This window comes from Phyllostomus hastatus, unplaced genomic scaffold (assembly GCF_019186645.2).
Source record: "Phyllostomus hastatus isolate PE091 unplaced genomic scaffold, TTU_PhHast_1.1 phas_contig_65, whole genome shotgun sequence".
Classification (NCBI taxonomy): Eukaryota; Metazoa; Chordata; class Mammalia; order Chiroptera; family Phyllostomidae; genus Phyllostomus; species Phyllostomus hastatus.
In genome coordinates, this window is record NW_025333932.1 from 14,008,507 (window position 1) to 14,028,309 (window position 19,803).

Consider the following 19,803-nt stretch of genomic DNA (forward strand, 5'->3'; position numbering starts at 1 on the left):
AGAAAAGCTCTAAGCATGGTACACCTGAGACAGATTTCAAACACTTCCAAGTTGCTTTTGTAAATGTATGCATATAATACTGTTAGTAACAATAAATAATGCCAATTGAATACATTCTGTGGGTCAGCGTGCTAATCCCCTCACACAGGTAGAAGATTTGAAATTAAGAGACCAAAAGCTCTCAGCCACTCTAAAACTTCCTTCATTTCTCTAGAACTGAACACAAATTAATTCATGAGTGCCTATATCCACTAATTGAAGAAAAAGATAAACTTATCCAAAGTGATTTCAGGCACTTTAAAAAAGTAAACTCAGAATTTAATATCAATTGGTGCAAACTTGCAACCTTTCTCTTGATATCATCTTCTCTCCAGGTGAGGAGGCAGGACTGTGGGAGTGAGATAAGGATGGGCCCAACCCCACACTTGCCTCTGGTGCTCAAAGACCTCCACTGCTCAAGCGTGATTTCTCTAGCTTGATCTTCAGGCATTCAGGTTACTGATTCTGTTAGAAATTTTAACTTTTCACTTGAAAACTTAAAGATAAGCAATATCTTTCATTCTAGACTAAATCTTCTATCTCCACATTGATTCTAAGAGGAGAAGCCCAAGGCAAGTACTGAAATCTCAGGAACTCACAGGAATGAAGAATATCTGTGTTAAAGCTGCACAAAGACTGTTTCCCTATGCATTCATTGTCTTACGTAACCTGTCTAAAGCTAAAGGGCTGCTGAGTAAAAAGCCTGGGATGTTCCTCCAGGAGGGTTGACTTGCAGAGCCTCAGGTTGCACTTTTCCCTGTTTACACTGTCACTCAGAGGAACAACAAAACCAACACCCACTATTAAATTCTTCCACTAAGTTCTATAATTGCTTAAGTCCAAAGATCTAGGACACAAAAAGCTAAGAAAAGAGGGGGAGGAAAAAACCCTACCATGTGTCACCCTTCAGGAAAAACTCTAAGTAGATGGTAAAATGGGAAACCATGGAAGCCTTACTGTCAAAGGTGGATGGATGCTCTTCAAAAATGATGCTAAGTGAGATAAGCCAGGTGGTGAAAGACAAATATCATATGATCTCATCTATAGGTGGAACCTGATCAACAAAACAAATAAGAAAGCAAAATATAACCAGAGACATTGATATAAAGAACAAACTGACAGTAACCAGAGGGGAGGGGGAAGGAGGATAATGAGGGAAAGAAGGTGAAGGGTCGTCAAGGGACATGTATAAAGGACACATGGACAAAGCCAAAAAGGGGTAGGATTGAGAGTGGGAGGGGGTGTTTCAGTAGGGAGGGAGAGAGTGGTTGGGGGAAAATGGAGACAACTGCACTTGAACAACAATAAAAAAATTTTTAAATTTAAATTTAAAAAACTGTACCCATTGCAGAGATAATTCTATAGGGGTCTCTTAAATTTCTTCACTTGTGAGCAGAGACACTTTTCAAGAATGTTTGTATAGCAAACAGCTTTGGAAGATAGAGAGGGTGCCTCTTCCAACAATAGAAGGTGGGGTTTTTTTTACCGTCAAATATAATAAAGATAATGAGTTTCTTCAGGGAAAATGTGGGATTCTGCTTGCAGTGCATTAAGAAAGATTCAAGTGTTCTAAGCTTGAAGTTCCCAGAAGTGACACAGATTCATGGCAGGTGCAGCCTTTGTCTGGGCCACTTCAATCCCTTTGTGACTTTAGGGACAAGGGCAATAGACATGAACATGAAAGCCTCTGTTGCTTTTTGTGCTGTAATAAAATTGTTTGTCTCTGATCTAGGAGTATCATGTCTTCTGCCAGTATCCTTGAAACTAGCAGGCTAACTTGTGATCAGGCGAGCAGGGTAAAAATCTCAGACCCTTCACAGCTCCTGACTCCCATAAAGTTTTATTCTTTCTTTAATGGAGCACTTACTATAATGTTGTTCTATTTGAGCCCATCAACACCTACCACAGGTTGTAAATTGCTTGCAAATAGTGTATCAGACAGCTTAGGCTAAGTTGTCTGATGCCAAAGCCAAATATTAGTGACTTTAAACATTGGAGTATTGATACATTTTTAACAAGCTCTCCAGGGATAAAAGCCCTGATTTGTAGAATTTGGAAATTTCTGTAGTAAGTACTCCCACCTTGGCCAGTTTTGAGTCACTAAGGCGGCATCATTTCATGCAGAATTGGGAGATGAGTACAATCATTTCCATAAGCCACCACTTGCTTTACAACAAAAGCTTATTTCTTGCTCATGGTGCATGCTCTTTGCTGTTCAGCTTTGACTCTGTACCAGGTCATCTTCATTCCAGGATATAGGCTCAAAAGCTGCCCTTATCTGGGACAGGTCAATTAGTGGTAGAGGGAAAACAATAAGAGTGGAGTCATAGGATGCATCTTAATGATTCTATTCAGAATTTGATAGGGGACTCAAATGTTGGAAAAATTTTAGTTTTAAGTAATAGCTAATAAGCTGAGTAATCGATGTATGTAAAAAGCTATTGTTTCAGGAACTGAAAGTATGACCAACCTTGACTCCAGGAGATCATAAATTATTCTACTTTTGTGCCTCAGGAGAACTCAAGCAATCAAGCTGGTGTCTGAGACATTGTACTCTAGGGTGAGATGCCTAACACCCAGGAGACAGATAAAGACCACTGGCCAAGACACAGATGAAAGAATGCTGCAGCTTTCATCTGATTAACTTTTTCCCTGAATACCAAACCCCTTACCTACACTTTTCTTCTCCTTATAAAAAGGGTTGGTTTAAAATGGAATTTAACTGTCTGTTAGGGTATAAACCCTCTGACTTCTCAGATCACTGGCCATCTGAATAAAGTGTCCATAAAGATTGAATCCCTGTCTCTGCTTATTGGGTCTGGTAGGTGACAGGCAGCACAAACACAGGTTTTTCCAGTTTCAAATTGACATAGGTCAATGTCACCCACATTTTATTGAATTCTATGCCCCTTTGTATTTACCTGTATAAAATGCCTCTTCTTTAAATGCATATAATATCATGTGTCTAACTCTATTAAAGTACTAATACTGTTGCATAAATGTTGATTGTCATCTTTTTCCACTAGACTCTGAACCACTTAATTGAAATAACAAACACTAAGATCCTAGTAGTGACACAAGTGGTTCAGTTGTGAACTTGTTAAGTTTAGGATGACCATATTCAAGTAAAGATATTAAAAGGGAACTGTGGTATATAAATCTAGATATTACAAGGAAAATATGGAGACATTAATCATGGTCAATGTAAGTAGTTGAGATCAACAAGGGGCAAGTGTGTATGTAGCTAAGAGATAAGGTTTTAGATTGGAATGTAGAGAATTCTTGTATTTAGAGATGAGACAAAAAAGAACCAATGAAAGTCATGGTGCACTCACACAAACCTATGATGTCACTAGCAACATTATAATCTATGAGACTCCACTATAACCATTACAACCTCTGTCCTATATGTGGTCTGTCCTTGAATGAGGCATCGTTATGCAATGCATACCTGTATTAGTAACCTACTGGAAACAAAGGAGTAGACAAAGAGAAATTGATAGAACATGAAAGAGGGCATACTAAAGGTCAAAGTCTTGAGTAGGAAAGGACACATGAGACTCTGTTCCCTGGTGGCCTTTGGTAGGAGAGAGACTTTTCTCCATTGTGACAGGAGGAAAGAAAATGCAAATGAAACTTAGAATTCATAGAGCAATAATGTGGATGCTTTAATATAGTACCTTCTATTTTCTCAGTGAAGTGTGAAGAAGGTCATCAATTGAGGGTCAGCAGCGTAGGCATGAAGTAGTCACCCAGAGGAAGAGGAGAGTAAGTCCACAGAGCAGTGCAGCAGTGCTAACGCTGGGCCCCACATGACAGGTGTCATCATTAACTGAGGTAAAGTCAGGGCAACTGCATAACTTTCTTTTGCCATATTCTGCTATTTGGTTATAGACGAAGAGAACATGAGTAGCTGAGTTAGGCTTAGGCTGAGGGTTTGTCAGAAAATTACCAGAGGGAGAAAAGAGGATGGGGAAGCTTTGGCTCAGGAAACATTTTAAGGATGGATCATAAAATAAGCATGTCCCTGAGAAAATATGGGATGGGACAGATGGATAAAAACAAAGTAGTGTAATTTCTGGTTTAGAGGCCTTGGATCAAAGATACATTGTAGCAGGGGAGTATAACACAAGGAAAGTAGGAGGTTGGAAAGTCACATGTTTGAGATTAAATGTTGGAAAAGCTCAAGCTCATGGCAATACTGATATTGTAGGGACAAAAAGTTGCTATTACCACATAATTCTGCATAACAAACCAGCTCACACCTTAGTGGTTTAAAGGAGTAATCATTTTTAATTTCTCAGAACCAAGTCCCATGGTTCTGCTGACCTGAACTGGGCCTCACTGATCAGATCCGGACTTGCTCATGCTGTTTGTGGTCATCTTGCAGACAGGTGTAGAACTGGTGGGTTCAGGATGATCTCAGCTGAAAAGACACGGTCTTTCATCCCTCAGTGGACTAGCCTACATTTGTTCTTAGAAGGCAACAAAGGTCCAGGTGAAAATCTCATAGACACCTGTATGTCCTCTTGGGACCCAGACTCAGGATTTAAATATCGTTTCTATTATCCTATTGGCTAAAGCAAGTTGCAAGACCAGCCCAGATTCAAGAAGTGGAGATATTGACTCTCTTGCCTCAAAAGGGTGTAGATATGGGTGGAAAAACTAAGGCCATTGTCTATGACAACAAATCAGGACATAATTATGTTACTGCAAAGCTTACCCCTAGTCATCCTTCTGCCACAATGAATCCATTCATAAATGCATTAAATTAAATAGAACTTTGCTTGACTTCACTACAGCAAGTATTTAATCCCACTCCACAAAGGGGAGGCATTTAAACATTTGACACTACAGAGGGCACAAAGTCAGATTTGCATATAGAAAGATTATTCTGGCAGTTAGGATAGTTGGAGAAGGTAAAGTGAGGAGAGCAGTTAGAAAGCTATTGATAAATACTGAAAGTCTGATCTTGGGCAGTAGGCATTAAAACAATGACAGATGCCAGAAATATTTAGAAAAGAAAACACAGGATTTATAGATCCATGGGTGTATGTGGACAGGGACAGAGGACAAATGATGAATTCTGGATTTCTAACAGGAGGTCTGTTGATGGATCCTTGAGACAGGAAGTGAAGATGATACACAGATTTGGGGCAGAGGCAGAAGCTAGTGGGTTCAGGTTCTGACACATGCAGTTAGAGGCAAGACTTGGGCAAATATCAAAATGGCAGGTAAAAATATTAATCTGGGTTTAGTGTACAATTTTTAAGTTAAGACTACATGTAATGGTGGTTATGGAAGTAAACATGTGAAACCAGCTTATCAGTCAAGGGGTTCTAGGAAGAAGAAAATTCAAGTTTTAAAAGGTTTATAGAAAAAGCAAGAATTAAAAATGAAGCCCTGAGGATCATCAACACTAAACGGGTGGTGTGAAAAGGATGGGGGGTTTGATCATAAAAGAGATTAAAAGGAGAAAACAGTGAGTAATATGAAGAAAACCAAGACAGAATGATATCATGGAACCCAAGGGAAAAGGAAGATGCAAGGAGGGCACATGGAAATTAAAAACAATTAAATACTAAAAGATTCCATCACAATAGTCCAAGTTCATCCAAATCAGGATGGTTTCAGTGGTGTTATGAGAAGAGCCTGGTAATAGGGTTTGTGATTCTTCATAACCAAAAGAACAAGGTAGAAAGGACCTTGCTTGACTTCTGGGTCAGGAAAGGTAGAGCATACCTTCTCTGCCTCGTCAGCCAGGACACGTATCTCTGGAGCCCTGAGCCACTGTGAAACAAGTGTAGGCTGTCATAATGTGAGGAAGTCCAGGCTGCAGGATGAATCCTGACAAATGCCCTGACCAACAATTCCAGCCAAAGTCCCAGCCAGGCCCACGTCAACCACCAGATGCATGTGTGACCGTGTCTCCCACTGATCTCATTCCCAGCCTCCAGGTCCACTTCAGCTTTGATGTCCTTTTATCTGAAGCTCCAGATGTCATGGAGCAGGGACCCACCAACAGTCCACTGATCCATGTTCTTATTTCTGACCTGCAGCATTCATCCATGAAATAAAACGGTGGTTCTAATCTTCTGAATGTTGGTGCAATTTGTTAAACAGCACTAAAACATCACAGGAAGGACATCTCCAGTGAGAAAAGTTTATGATGGGACAATTTTTAAAGGATCTTAAATTGCAAAATAAGTTTTCCAACTTACTAGTAAACTCTAACCTTTCCAATTTTCAGTTGTTGAAAACACTCATCAGCCATCTCTTTCCATGTTTCCCAGAATTGCATAAGAGCCCCGGCTATAATTTTTTTTTATTTAATCTCCAAAGCCTGTCCTAAATCCTGTCTGCTCTCCCAATCCCTGAGTGAGCACTTCTGATAAAAGTCATCTTTTCTTCCTATGAACTTTTTAATAGTTTCCTTGTTTTTTAAAAATGAACATGCAGCCTGTCTTGCCAAATAGATCTTCCAAACCTAGAACACACATTTTCCTGTGTCATATACATTCCCTTTCTCAGATTGTTTTATATCAGAGGTTCTCAAAAAATACCTGTTGATCGACTTAACCCTAATGCAAATATCACTACTGGGTTATAAAGCTGATTATTTCATTCTGCATCTTAATGAAATTCACTCTGACTTCTTGCTTTCAAAGGATATTATGTGGAATGTCATCATAGAAAGTAGACATCCTCTTAACATCTACCAAACTTACTATTGTTAAGTATCAGTTCCCTCTGATAACACCATCTGAAGAAACATATCTTGCAAGAATGGTGGTGTTCACACTAAGGAATGGTGCCATACTACATGTCCAGAAGTGCTGAGCCAAATTTGTATTCATTCTAACGGGTTTCTAAGAATGGAAGAAGAAGTAGGCAAGGAGGCTGACTCTGGGTAAGGCTGTGTGTTAATTAGTAAACTTGTGCTCCATGTGCAATGAGCCATGTGGCTGCTCTTCAAAAAAACAAAGTATCTGGAGAAATTTCATCTCTTTCCTGAAAATATGCTCACTTACACTTCCCTGATAAATGTTTTATTATCTTTGAACACTGGGGGGTCAGAGGGGTTAGGCACTAGATAGACATCTCAGAAGCAGGCTGGAAAGAGAACATATCTGTGGCTGAGGACTCATTCAATAGAAACAAGTAGATGCATATTCTTCTCTCCAGAAGGGCACAGTTATGTTTTATCTTCTTAGAGCAATTGCAATATCAGAGTTAAGGGCAGAATTTGGGTGTGGATAGGGTGGAAGGTCAGTGACTTGTTGACACCCAGGTAAGTCTTCAAGGCATATTTAAATTTAAACATTATATTTTATTTTTTCTTTTAATAAAAATGTTTTCTTTGTTACAGCAAAAAACAAACAAACAAAAAACATTTATAAGATTGCCAGAAAGAATGGGCTATTTCCAACATTATACAGTTGCTTGCAGAGACTTCAAAAGAGAAATTTATTACTCAAGAGAATGAAATACACTGAAAATTTCATAAGAAAAATGTCCCACCTACAGAATAAGTTTCTGGCAGACTTTTCTACGGCTTGTTCCTGGAGTCGTCCTTCCATATATGTACTTTTGGAAGCAGCTTACCCCCTTCCTTGGGATAAAATATGGATGCTTACATCTGCAAGATATCAGGCTGTCCTCAAGCCACGTTCCAGGATTCTTTATGTAGGTCTTAGGGCATAGCACCTCACACCAGCTAATGGGAACCATCTGAACACCAGATTCACTATGTGCTACCATCACCCATACTTCATTTTCAGCAGTGGTCAAGAGGTTGGGAGATCACTTTGGCCACGACAAGGTCACCTTGGGTGAAAACTCATAAATTTCAACCTGTCTTTTCAGTGCCTTGGACCTCTTCCTTGTGGATATTTCCTCAGGAAGAATTCTTAAGTGGAGTGGACCCTACATACAGGATGCATGCTTTGGCAAGATATGAACTAATACTAAAGACCTTACAGGTTACAACAGCTCCCACATGTGGCAGCAATTAGTACTCTGTTTCTCTCATCACAGAAGTGAAAGGGAGAGTGCCTTTCTTGCTGCTGTTCCTCTGGTAGCCAGCAAGCAATAAAAAGGTATATGTCAGGTGTAGGTGCCTCTGCCTGGGCTTACCTCCTTCAAGTTACATGGACATTCATCAGGGATGTGGTACCTCATGTGTGGCACACTGTCTACCACTATCCCAAGTTAAACTTAGACATGTTAATCAAAACTGTGAGGATCTCCAGGACTTGGACTTGTTCATTCAGGCTCTTGGCCCATGGCCATGTTTCCGAGTTCATGGACTTTACTTATATATTCAACAAGTATTTATTGAAAACATACTAAGAACCAAACATTGTTCAAGGTGTTATAAAACACAGCAATGGCAGCAAATCAAAGTCTCTTCTCTAAGGGAAATTACATTTTCCTGGGGAGAGACAGACAATAAGCAAATGAGCAAATAAGATTGTCAGATGGTGATAAGTATCAAGAAGAAACTAAACTTGGGTAATAGACCATAACTTTGACATTCAGCAGAATGAAATCCCCTTTGTCCTGGCTGGTACTCAGTTACTTATTGTCCAGGTACACCAAGTTGTTGGTTCGATCCCCTGTCAAGGCACATACAAGAATCAACAAATGAATGTATAAATAAGTAGAACAACAAATCTCTCTCTCTCTCCCCTCTCTCCTCTTTTTCCCCTCTCTCCTCTCTCTCCCCTCTCTCTCTCACCCACTTCTTCTTGCTCTCTAAAATCAATAAATAATTTTTTAAAAATCCCCTCCAGGGTGCTAGACTGGCTCCAATGGGATCTGACTCATCAGAGCCCTTATGGGGATCAGGGACAATTGAAATTCAAGTCTGCAGAAGATGAAGGGCAACTTTGTCCCTACTGGACAGCAGCCCTGAAGGCTCCCTGCTGGCCCCAGACCACTTTGACTCCAAGAGGCTCTTCATGGTCCAGAAGCAGGACTGGTGTCCAATAGCTCTGAGCTGCTCTGAAATCAGAGACCACTTTCAGCAGATTCTCCTTGATGAAAATTACTGCTCACCCATACATGCCCTGATTTACAGCTTGCCTATTTGCTTGATTGCTGTAACACATTGATATCACATTCCATTTCACCTTGAGCCTCATGCACCTCCTCTCTCTACTGCCCTACCTGGATGATGCTGCTCACTTCTGCAACAAGGCAAGCTTTCCCGTCCCATTTTGCCTACCTCCATCTCATTGTAATGTGACTGCAACATGCTTCTGACGTGCCCCTCAGTGATGACATCCTGGCTGAGCCAGGTCTTTGCTGTCCCTGGACCAATACTTGCCAGTTCTTACAAATGCTCCAGCAACTGTACTGTCTAGAATATTTTGTCAACTGAGGTAAGATGTTTTGCTTTGAACTCTTGGTGGATCCTAAATTAGATATCTAAACTCCTGGACTGCTAGTTTGCAGAGAGGAACTCTGTCCACCAGTATCCAAAATGTTACCTGTTTAACAGGTACACTGATGAGTGCAAGAACTCAAACTAAGGGACAGAGTATTGACTTGATGAACAGGAGTAGTTACTAAATGGTAACAGCATGTCATATCTGAGCCAAAGTGGCTCCAGAGCCTGGTGGAGGCTCTTGTAAAAGAAGAACAGGTGATTGGAAGATGGTGGCTTTGTTGGAGGGAGCGCAGTCCCCTTCCCCTATGCAGGGGAGAGAAACTTTCGGATCTGCAGATGAACAGATCAAGGGGCCTAGGATATCGCAACATTTATGAAAACAGGACATCAAAAATTATAGCAGACATTGAAAAACCAGACGGTAAGGAGATTACTTCAGGATAATAAGGGCACAGGGATCAGCTCGGGGACCAGGAAGGTTGCAGCCCCCAGGCCCGGTGCTCCGGGGTCTGCCTCAGGGCACCTGGGAGAGCAGAGTCACCACTCCCTCCCTGGACATCAAGGATTGAGCAGCACCAGGGGAGGCCTTGTTGCTTGAAGGCACAGAGAGGGGAGTAAGACTGGGAGACAGTCACACAGGGGCTGCGAGCACCCACACACAGCCCTGGGAAGGGTGAGTGCCCCAGCCTGCGTGACCAGGGGCGGCCTGGCCGTGTGCCTGAGCCCCCAACCCGATGAGAGTGTGGTTCTGAAGACCCAGACCCTACAGCCCTGAACGAGGAAAGGGAAAGGGTGTTCTCGGGTTTGTGGAGCCTGTGGTGGTGAACTTGGGGAAGCGTGTGCCCCTTCAGGATTCCCGGAGCTTACATCATGAACCCAGAAAAGACTCAGGTACTTCCTGAGAACACAGAGCCCAGAGCCCACCAAGGTGAAATTTGGGGGAAGGGCGTGACCCCTTGCGATCCCCGGAGCTTGCACCATGAATCTGGAAAAGATGCTGGCATTCTGTGGGGCCCTGGAGCCCAGGAGACCTCAGCAGTGAGCTCCAGAGAGCGTGCTTGGGAGCTCCCATATCCACACTCAGGGTCCTGTAGGAAGGCATCGGATCCACTCTGGGGAGAGCGCGCTACTAGTCCTGGGGACAGTAGCCAGAAACTGACTGAGTTCTGACTAGGAAGAGTTGAAAAGCATTCCAAATGTCACTCACCTACTGAAGCCAGTAAGATCAGAAAAACTGGTTTGGCCAGTTAGAAACCAACAAGAGAGGGTTTTTTGTTTTCTTTTGGTTTTTTTTTTTTAGCTGTTGTTGCTGTTTGATTGTTTGATTTTATCTTGTTTTTTAAGTGACTTTTTATTTTTTAATTCTTATTATTTTTATATCTCTCAATTCTTTAAGTTTCTCTTCCTTTCATACTAGTGTTATTCATTCCACTCCAAATTTATCTCTCCAGCACTCCATCTTCTGCTTTTTTTCCCTTTTTTTTTTTGAGCCTGCAAGTTACTGCAAATTTGTATTATCTTTTTCTCCCTTTCTTACATTTTTTATTTTAATAGTATTTTGGTATTCTTTTTCTTTTGGTATAATCTTCTTCGCTTGGCTGGTTACACTGTCATTTCATAAGTTCCCCCTGTTATCTCATTCACAGTATGTTGATACTTTACTGTCCTTCATTTGTGTTCCATTAGTACACCTCTCAAGGTTCTATACTCCTTATTCTTGTTATCTAGATCTCATAGATTCTGCCACATGATTGTTGCTTTAATATTACTGTAAATAAGACCTAGTTCATACAATTGTAAATACTACACAACACACCTCCCAGATCTCAGCCCACTTTGCAATTTCCTGAACTCTACTATTGTGGGGATTGTCTCTATTCTTTTAAAAATTACCTCTATTTATTATTCTTTACTCCCACCCTACATCAGAATATTACCTCCCACAGCCTCACAGCTTTCTAGAACCAACTAACAATCCTTTCCTCCCCAATAAGAATTTTATCTTCTTTGCATCTTTTCTAAATGTGACTAGTAAGGTGGAAGATCATGGTTAACACTATATATAGCCAAAGGATCTCCCATCTCTTCTCTACTGGCTGCTACTGTGAATATCATAGAATACTGTCTTGGAGTCTTAAACCATTTGGCCTTACTCCTCCAACGGATCCCAAAAAAGAGTAGGGGGAAGCTGTGAACATCAGAATACATGAAGGACACTGCACCACTGAATCTCACAGGTATTCTACCACAGAAGTTCACACCATAATCACAGGGAACCAGAACAGATGAATTTGAGAAACAGAGGCTAACAAGAAGAGTCTCAAGAACAATGAGAAGACAAAGAAACAATCCCCAAATGAAGGGAAAGGCGGAAGCCTCAGAAAAATGCCAAATGAAATAGAGGCAACTCAACTATCAGATATTGAGTTCAAAGAAATGATTATCAGGAAGCTCAATGAACTCACAATGAGCTACCAGAAGCTACAGGGAAGCTACAGTGAGCTAACTGCAAACTACATCTACATGAAAAAGAAAATAGGAAATATCAACAAGGGCCAAGAGTAAATGAAGAATACAATTTCTGAACTGAAAACACAGTAGAAGGAATGAAAAGCAGGATCGATGAAGTGGAAGACCAGATTAGTGAATTGGAGGACAAAGTAGAAAAAAACACACAGAAAAAGCAAAAAAAGAAAAGAGGCTCAGAAAGAATGAAGAGGGATTAAGAGAAATTCAAGACAATATGAAACATAATATCTGTATAATAGGGTTACCAGAGGAGAAGAAGAAGAGCAAGGGATAGAAAACCTATCTGACAAAGTAATGATGGAAAACTTCCCTAATTTGATGAGAGAAAAAGTCACACAAATCCAGGAAACACAGAGAGTCCCAATCAAGAGGAACTCAAAGAGGTCCACCTCAAGACACATCATAATTAAAATGGCAAAACTTCAAAACAAAGAGAGAATCTTAAAGGCAGCAAGGGAGAAACAGGAAGTAACATACAAGGGAGCCCCAATAAGGCTTACAGCTGACTTCTCAATGGAAACACTCCAAGCCAGAAGACAATGGCAAGAAATATTCCAAGTAATGAGAACCAGAGGTCTGCAAGCAAGGCTACTCTACCCAGCAAGGTTCTCAATCAAGAGAGAAGGCCAAATAAGAAGCTTCCCAGATAAAAGAAGTCTAAAAGAACACACTTCCACCAAACCAGCTCTACAAAAGATGCTAAAGGTACTGCTTTAAGGAAAAGAAGGAAGAGAGTGAGAGGGGAACACAAGTATGAACAAATGTCAATGAATAAGTACCTATCAATAATAACCTGAAATGTAAATGGAGTAAATGCTCAAAACAAAAGACATAGAATAGCTGAATGGATAAGAAAGCATTACCCACACATATGCTGCCTACAAGAGACCCACCTCAGGATAAAAGATCTAAAAAGACTGAAAGTGAAGGTCTGGAAAGAAATATTCCATGCAAATAGACAGGAAAAACAAAAACCTGGGGTACCAATACTCTTATCAGACAAAATAGACTTCAAAAAAAGGGCCTTAAAGAGAGACCCAGAAGGTCACTTCATAATACTCAAGGGAAGAATCCACCAAGAAGACATAAATATTGTAAATATATATGCACTCAACATAGGAGCACCCAAATACATAAAGAAAATATTAGAGGACTTCAAGAAAAATATTGACAGCAACACAATTATAGTGGGTGATTTTAACCCCCCACTGTCAAAAGTGGACAGATATTCCAAAAAAAATATATCAACAAAGATATTGTGGCATTGAACAATACCCCAGATGAAAGGGATTTAACTGATATATACAGAGCCCTCTACCCCAAAGAAAGTAAGTACACATTCTTTTCAAATGTACACGGAACATTTTCAGAGATAGACCACATGATAGGACACAAAACAAGTCTCAACAATTTCAAGAAAATTGAAATCATACCAAGCACTTTCTCAGATCACAAGGGACTGAAGCTAGAAAGCAATCCCAAGGGAAAAAACTCAAAACACTCAAAATCATGGAGATTAAATAGCATTCTATTACACAATGAATGGGTCAAGAATTAAATTAGGGAAGAAATCAAAAGGTTTCTCAAACAAATGAAAACGAACTCACAACAAACCAAAACTTATGGGACACAGCAAAGGAAGTCCTGAGAGGGAAGCTCATAGCGATATAGACATACCTAAAAAGATAGAAACATTTCAAACAAACAACCTAACCCTACGACTACAAGAACTCAAGGAACAACAACAAAGAAAGCCCAGAGCAAGTAGAAGGAATGAAATAACCAAGATCAGAGCAGAATTAAATGACATAGAGATTAAAAGCACAATTCTAAGGATCAATCACTCCAAGAGTTGGTTCTTTAAAAAGATAAACAAAATCAACAAGCCTTTAAGCAGACTCATCAAGAAAAAAAGAGAGAAGACCCAAATAAACACAATCAGAAATGAAAGAGGGGCCCTGGCTGGTGTAGCTCAGTAGATTGAGCGCGGGCTGCGAACCAGGCATCGCAGGCTCAATTCCCAGTCAGGGCACATACCTAGGTTGCAGGCCATGACCCCCAGAAACCGCACATTGATGTCTCTCTCTCTCTCTCTCCTTCCCTTCCCTCTCTAAAAATAAATAAATTAAATCTTTAAAAAAAAAGAAATGAAAGAGGAGAGATTGCAACTGATACCACAGAAATACAAAGGATTGTAAGAAATTACTATGAAGAACTGTATGCCAAGAAATTTGAAAACCTAGATGAAAGGGACAAATTTCTAGAAAAATTTAATCTTCCAAAACTCAATGAAAAAGAAGCAGAAAGCCTGTACAGACCAGTAACAGCAGACAAAATTGAAGCAGTAATGAAAAATCTCCCAACACACAAAAGCCCTGGACCAGATGGTTTCACAGGAGAATTCTACAAAGCATTGAAGGAAGAGCTAACCCCTATCCTTCACAGACTATTCCAAAAAACGAAAAAGATGGAAGACTCCCAAACTCTTTTTATGAAGCCAACATCATCCTAATTCCAAAACCAGATAAAGACACAACAAAGAAAGAAAACTTCAGGCCAATATCGCTGATGAATATAGATCCTAAAATCCTCAACAAAATACTGGCAAACTGCATCCAACAATACTTCAAAAAGATCATACATCATGACCAAGTGGGATTCATTCCAGGGATGCAAGGATGGTACAATACTTGCAAATCAATAAATGTAATACATCACATAAAAAAAGCACAGACAAAAACCACATGATCATATCAATAGATGCAGAAAAAACATTTGATAAGGTACCACACCCATTTATGATAAAAACACTCAGCGCAGTGGGAATACAGGGAGCATTCCTCAACATAATAAAAACCATATATGAGAGACCTACAGCCAACATCATACTCAATGGGCAAAAATAAAATCTTTTCCACTAAGGTCAGGAACAAGACAAGGCTGTCCACTTTCACCACTTCTATTCAATATAGTACTGGAAGTTTTAGCCACAGTGATCAGGCAAGAAAAAGAAATAAAAGGCATCCAAATTGGAAAGGAGAAAACAAAACTGTCACTGTTTGCAGATGACATGATTGTGTACACAGAAAATCCTATAAACTCAGGCAAAAAGCTGATTGCCTTAATAAGTGAATTTGGCAAAACAGCGGGATACAAAGTCAATATCCAGAAATCAAAGGCATTTCTGTACACCAACAATGAAACAGCAGAAGCAGAGATCAAGGAAAAAATTCCATTTGAAATAGCAAAAATAACAACAAAATATCTAGGAATAAACCTAACCAAAGAGGTAAAAGACCTGTATTCAGAAAACTACATAACACTGAGGAAATAAATCAAGGAAGACATAAACAAATGGAAACACATACCATGTTCATGGATTAGAAGAATTAATATCATCAAAATGTCCATACTACCCAAAGCAAGTTACACATTCACTGCAATACCTATTGAAGTACCAATGGCTTATTTCACAGACATAGAACAAACACTTCAAAAATTTATATGGACCCATAAAGGACCCTGAATAGCTGCTGCAATTTTGAGAAAGAAGAGCCAAGTTGGAGGCATCACAATACCTGACACTAAACTATACTACAAGGCCACTGTAATCAAAACAGCCTGGTACTGGCATAAAAACAGGCACATGGACCAATAGAACAGAACACAGATCCCAGAAATAAACCCAAGTCTCTATGGTCGATTAATATTTGACAAAGGAGGCAGCAACATAAAATGGAATAAAAATAGCCTCTTCAACAAATGGTGTTGGGAGAATTGGACAGCTACGTGCAAACAAATGAAACTAGAGCACCAACTTACACCTTATACAAAAATTAATTCAAGGAGGATAAAAGATGTAAATATTAACCATGACACCATTAAAGTCCTCGAGAAGAATGTAGGTAGGAAAATCTCAGATATTTCACGCAGAAACTTTTTTACTGACATGTCCCCTAGAGCAAGGGGCATAAAAGAAAGAATGAACAAATGGGGCCTCATCAAAATAAAAAGCTTCTGCACAGATAAAGAAAACAGTATTAAAATAAAAAGAGAACCAACTGTATGGGAAAACATATTTGCCAATGATACCTCAGACAAGGGTTTAATCTCCAAAATATATAAAGAGCTTACATGTCTCCACTCTAAGAAGACAAGCAACACAATTAAAAAAATGGGCAAAGGACTTGAACAGACACTTCTCCAAGGAGGACATAGAGAGGATCCAGAGACACATGTAAAGATGCTCAGTGTCACTAGCTATCAGAGAGATGAAAATTAAAACTACAGTGAGATAGCACTTTACACCAATCAGAATGGCCATCATAAACAAAGCAACAAACTACAAGTTTTGGACAGGTTGTGGAGAAAAGGGGACCCTAGTGCACTGTTGGTGGGATTGCACACTGGTACAACCACTATGGAAAACAGTATGGAACTTCCTCAGAAAACTAAAAATGGATCTGCCTTTTGACCCAGAAATTCCACTGCTGGATCTATATCCTAAGAACACTAAAACACCAATCCAAAAGAACCTTTGCACCCCAATGTTCATAGCAGTACACTTTACAATAGCCAAGTATTGGAAGCAACCTAGGTGCCAATCAGTAAATGAATGGATCAAAAAGCTATGGTACATTTACACAATGGAATTCTATGCAGCAGAAAGAAAGAAGGAGCTCCTACCCTTTGCAACAGCATGGATGCAGTTGGAAAGCATTATGCGAAATGAAATAAGGCAGGCAGTGAAAGATAAATACCATATGATCTCACCTTTAACAGAAACCTAAACAACAAAACAAAGAAACAAACAAAATATAGTCAAAGACACTGAAATAGAGGACAGGCTGACAGTGACCAGAGGGGAGAGAAGAGGGAATTTCAAGGGAGAATAGGAAGGGTTTACAGGAACAAGTTTAAAGGACACATGGACAAAAACTAGGGGAAGGGTGGTAATGGGAGGAAAGTGGGAAGGGATGGGTGGGTGGGCTTGATTGGGAGTAAAAATTGAGAAAACTGTACTTGAGCAATGATTAAAATAAAATAAAAAAAAGAACAAAATGGAGGTATGACATACAATTGCAGAGAAGAGAAATCCTGCTTCCTGAAAAGAAGAAAGAAGAAAAACAGCTTGTCTGAATGTTTTCAGTATTTATGAGACCTGGTGGTACTCTCTACCGTAGCATTATGTGAGATTTCCCTGTAGCTTTCAAATAACCCCCTTTTACACCTGGTGTATTGGAATGTCCTTCTTGGCCTCACAGGCAAGTGACTTTGGAGTGGGAAGCTACATAACTATTTTGTGGTACCTCAAACTTGGATGGAGATACCAGACCCCTGGCTTCTCTATTATGTCTTGGGCAGGTGATCCTATGATGCCTGTGTTTCCTCCACCTGTGCCCATAGGTACAGCTCTCAAACAACTGACATTTTGGGTACTGATGGGTGAATTTCTCTCTGTCAACTAGTAGGCCCGGGGTTTACACATCTTATTCAGGACCCTTTACCACCAAGGAAGGGTTCATAGCAAAATATCTTAACCTCATATTCTCAGAAAGACAATCTTATTGGCCCAAAAGGGATTTGTGCTGTTGTTCTCTAGGTTATTCTCTTCAGTTAGTAGCGGTGAGACCATAAGTGTGGTTAGGGGAGAGGTTTCCTTAGGTGAAGGACATTGCGAGGGAGGTGATGATTGGCACCCAGGTCCAGTGAAGCTACGAAGTCCAGTCACTACTACAACCACCAATGACATCACACTTCTGAGGACAACAGCCATGAGGAATCTAATTCCTCCAACCTGTATGAGTGCTTAACTTGACCATTGTTGGTGTAGAATATAGGTCTAAATTTGCTCAAAGTCTAACCAGATTGTACACATGCTTCAAACGGACATTTTGTAAATCTTGATCTCACAAAATTAGTCTAAGTAAGCTAGAACTTGAGGAGTAATGATAAACAATAATGTGAATAAAAAACCATTTATAAGAGCCTAGAAAATGGTGGCAGGCTTCCTTGTACTTGCACATGCTGTTCCTTCTCCCTAAAATGTCTTTTCCTTCTCAACCTTCTTGGCAAAGCCTTCTTTGTTCTTCAAGACCTAGTTAGCTTCTTCTAGAAAGCCTCTCTGATGTAGACCACTTTTCTGCCTTCAACACTGGCATGTACCTTATTCCAACCTGTATTTCATCAGTTCTCACACTAATTTCTGTATATAGCTTTACAAGATGGTGTTTACAATGAGACTTGAAGTCCCTCGAGGGCAGAAAAAGTGTCTTATCTGACTGTATATTTCTGGCACTTAGCTCAATGCCTGAAACAAAGCTCTGTTCAAAAACTGCTGACTGAATAAGGGAGAGTAAAAGAAAGTATATTATTCATTTGGCACAAGTGTAGTCTGAGGATTGTTCCAGATAATTGAAGTTTACACCTTTAGCAATCAAAACATTTAAGGTCTTTTATGAAGACTATAAAGGCAGAAATCTTCACAAATTATCTTATACATTTTTCTGCCTCATTGAAAAAAATGAAACAACTGTAATAAGTACTTCCAATTTATTCAAATTCCTCGTTATGAATCAATTATACTATTCTCTAATGTGTTCTCAAGAAAGCTTAGTTCAGGTACCACCACCACAAGACACCATCTTATATTATTCATAGAACCCTCTTGTATACACTTTACAATATTTACAGAAATTATCTGTTTATTCACATCATTCCCCTACTTTCCATGGTCATAAATATTCTGTTTTCCCCAGTGGAAGGCTCTGGACAGGAGACCACATCTTATTCATCTTTTTGTTGCCAAGGACATGCAAAGCATGGTAGGTACCCAGCAACTGTTGAAATGAATATATCATGCTGGGTTTTGAAATGTGTTGAACTATTGGTCTCTGTACTAAGTTATTCTCAGTTTTTCTTTTTTATGTTACAGTATTAACAATTTTTTTATATTGCCTCTGTTTTTTCTTCCAGTTATATGAAATTACTCTTAGATTAACTATCTCTAAAAATTGCTCTCTATCTCATTTACCAACCCAATGATTTTTTATCATTTTTGGTCACATATTTTGATTAGTACAAAACATCTGAACCTATATGTCCACTGAACAAGGGAGAGTAAATTTATGTGTAAATTTATACACATTTATTTATAAATTACATACTTATGGTACTGACATTTTGTGCACACTCATAGGCATAAGAAAAAATTAAGGAAAGTGTAGATAATGATAAAATAAATAAATATTTTAAATGAAAGTGATATTTTATTATGTTTGTTGTAATACAAATTCTTTCACCCTGGCTGGTGTGGCTCAGTGGCTTGAGTACTAGCCCATGAATCAAAAGGTCAAGGGTTCATTTCCCAGTCAGGGTACATGCCTGGGTTGCAGGCTGGGTCTCCAGCTGGGGATGTGTGAGAGGCAACCGATTGCACATTGATGATGTTTCTCTCCCTTTCTCTCTCTCCCTTCCCTTCTCTCTAAAAGTAAATAAGTACAACCTATTAAAAAATTCTTTTGCTTTTTGTGAGATCATCTTATTTTTCTCTTGGTTATAATGGTGACATAATATTTTCAGTGCTTGAGTTGTAAGTTGAATGGACTCAATACTTAAATTTAATGGCTATCAAAGATGAAAAACACATGTCAAAAGTTTGTTGCTACAAGTGGACAAAGTATAAGTTGTCTCAGTAACTCAAATATAATACTTCTTTTTCATTCCCAGACATGAATCATGCCAAACATTTTGTTGAAATTTAGTTCACCTTGACGTAGGCATTAGGTAAACAACAACAACATCAAAAAGATTAACAAAAAGATTAAAAACTCTTCATTTGG

At 39.5% G+C, this 19,803-nt stretch overlaps 1 pseudogene; it reads right to left on the reverse strand.

The window, feature by feature from the left end:
* Nucleotides 1-7,560: 7,560 nt before the first annotated feature.
* Nucleotides 7,561-8,220, reverse strand: LOC123825793 (annotated as a pseudogene).
* Nucleotides 8,221-19,803: the final 11,583 nt, after the last annotated feature.